The sequence below is a fragment of the Tenrec ecaudatus genome, chromosome 13 (assembly GCF_050624435.1).
Source record: "Tenrec ecaudatus isolate mTenEca1 chromosome 13, mTenEca1.hap1, whole genome shotgun sequence".
NCBI lineage: Eukaryota > Metazoa > Chordata > Mammalia > Afrosoricida > Tenrecidae > Tenrec > Tenrec ecaudatus.
Window position 1 is genome coordinate 15,029,194 of NC_134542.1, and position 2,884 is coordinate 15,032,077.

Here is a 2,884-nt window from a genome sequence, read left to right on the forward strand (position 1 = left end):
GTTCTGGCTAAATTAAACCATGAGATAAAGGTTGTCAGACCAGCCTGGGATTATGCTTGGGAATATATAAAGAGTCTGAAATGGAACATGGACACGGATAATCCGTAAGAAAAGCCATTTCCAGATCATCACTATTCATATTTGTTCTTTTTTAAACCTGATCTGATGCAACATTTTCCCATATTATATGAGGAAGACATAGCTTTTACTCACCCTTGTTCTTAAAATGGGGTGTTGCTAAAAACTGAAGGCACTCAGAGAAAGAAAAACATAAACAACTTATTTCATCAAGGCAGTTCCTCATCTCATTAGAACATGGGCTTTACATAAATTTCACTGTCTTTACTTAACAACAAATTATCACACATTTTAGTATATGTTCTCTTTAATAAAGGCAGACTGTGGCTATTATGTCAGGAGGCCTGGTGGTGTAGTGGGTACGTGTTTGGCTGTGATACACATGGTCAGCAGTTTGAACCCACCACCAGCTCCCTGGGAGAGGTACTGGGCTGTTTACTCCTGTAAATAGCTAGCTATAGGCTTGGAAATCCTCAGGGGGGAGTCACTATGAGTCAGCATTGATTCAACAGCAGTGAGTTTGTTTTATATTTTTATTGTTATTATAATTCACACTAAAAACTTTTAGCACATCAATCTTTATTATCACAAGAACTAAACATTCTAAATTAGCTCACTACTCCAGATAAAAATTAGTGTGATGTGCTTAAAATTCCAAGAATATGATTATATTATTGTAAGATAAAATTCTGTGTGGCAAATGGAATAAAATTAGGAGTTCAAGGAGAAACAGAGGTGACTCTAAATCATCCACAAAATGCAAATCTATGTATGTATTTTCAGAATGGATAATGGTGGGTAGTAAATCACTTTGATGTTTTTATTCCTTTGGATACATTAAAAAGAGTGATATATATCACTTCTCGGCCTTTTGGCTAAGATCAAGTGTAGTATCTGTTCTGATCAGTTTAATATCTGATACGTCCTCTATCTGAGGACAATATATTAAATGGATTTTTGGAGCAGGGAATTGGAATAGGAGCTTGCTCCGTCCACTCCACGCATCGACCTGGTATTGCAGTACCTCCAGGAACGGTGCACCAAAAAAAAAAAAAAAAGAGTGATATAATCACTTTATTTTTAAAATCTATATTTTCAATGTACTAGAAAGTACTGTATATACTCGAATATATGCTGACTCGAGTATAAGCCGAGGTACCTAATTATTACCTGGGAAACCAGAAAATCTGATTGACTCAAGTATAAGGGTAGGGTGGGAAATGCAGGATGTGAATTAACACAGAGACCAGGGGCAAGAGATGGAGCGCAGCCACAGACACATCCTTACCAGTTCAGCTGCCAGTATAAGTGAATCACTACGGGTGCTTCTGCGAATTGGAGCCGTCCATGTCATAGGACGGCTCTGATTGGTTAGATATGAGTAACACACATTCAAAGCCCTGCAGTGTCAGCGGGGCTTTGAATGAACAGTGGAGGAACAGCAATCACCCGCGAGATGTTACACCTCGCTGGGATACCACTGACCAGTATATAAACCGAACCCCAGTTTTTCAGCAAATTTTTTGTGTTGAAAAACTCGGCTTCTACATGAGTATATATGGTACATCTATTGCAACTATTTATATTTATGATAAAATAGTTTTTAGGTGCCTACTTAAAAATGTCCAAATGAGTAGGTTAATTTTCACAGTTTCTTAGAGTTTCATGAACAAAAAGGACCACTGTCCTGGAATATCACACTTTGTTCTAGGTGTGATTATACAAAGGAAGAAAAAGAGACATGAACTGATGGGAGACTTAATATATGGGACAGGAACTTGACAAAATTTCATGGGGGAAATTCTCAAAAGTGCTATGCGAGTTTCTAGCTACAGAAAAATCAAAGAACTAGAGGCCCATCACAGCGATCTTTAGATTGTTAAGAAGATATGCTTACAATTATGTTTGATAGCCCTGAGATAGGTATTTCAACCCCTAAGTGATAAATACAGATACTTTAGTTTTAATTTTAATTTCTTCCCATTTGGAGGTCATTCTGTTCACCCTTTTGTACACTTCCCAAACCTAGAGCTCAGCAGGTAGTAGGTGCACAATCAACATAGACTGACCGAATGAGAAACAGTACAGGAATTAAGATTGCCCACGTGAGAGCTATCCAACGATTGAATGGGTTGTTCCAGGTGTTCCCTTTAGCACAAGTTTAAGTTTAGTGACAGAGATTGAGACCATAGAAAGGGAGAGTGTGAGTCAGTGGTAGAATTCATGCCTTACCTGTAAGAAACATGGGTCTGATTTTTGGCCAAAGCTCCACAGGTTCAGCCCCTTCTGTCTGTCCATGGAAGCTTGTTTGATGTTGAATCGGTTTCAGAGGAGCTTCAGATTTAAACACACTAGGCAGGAATGCCTGGCATTTCACCTCTGGAAAAAAAAAATGGTCCTTGAAAGCCTGAGGCTTCACAGCAGTTGAATTTTCAGCCTCTAATGGGGAAGCTGCAGAACTGGGCAGCACATTGTTTCATTGTGAATGGAACATTAGTCAGGAGCTAGTTACCAAGGAACTCACACAACAACACAACAAAACACCGAGTTATTGGCCAGGATACACTTTTAGGTTTACCTCCAACTTTTATAGTCTGGGATTCCACATAGATTTTCTCCTATAGTGGGAAGGTCTATTGGAACAAAAATTATTACCAGTGAAAAAATTCTATATATTTTGCATGCACATATTTAAGAGGTTTTTTTTCCTGACCAATATTAACAAGGATAATTTTCTTTTATCTTAAACTATTTTATTGGCATACAATTCACATATCATAGAACTCAATAGTCCCATCACATTAAT

The 2,884-nt window shown here is 38.0% G+C and overlaps 1 non-coding gene across 1 annotated transcript; it reads left to right on the top strand.

Moving 5' to 3' along the window:
• The first annotated feature begins 933 nt into the window (after positions 1-933).
• Positions 934-1,124, top strand: LOC142425019 (U2 spliceosomal RNA). The gene has a single exon (XR_012779419.1). It is a non-coding gene; the product is annotated as a U2 spliceosomal RNA (small nuclear RNA).
• Positions 1,125-2,884: the final 1,760 nt, after the last annotated feature.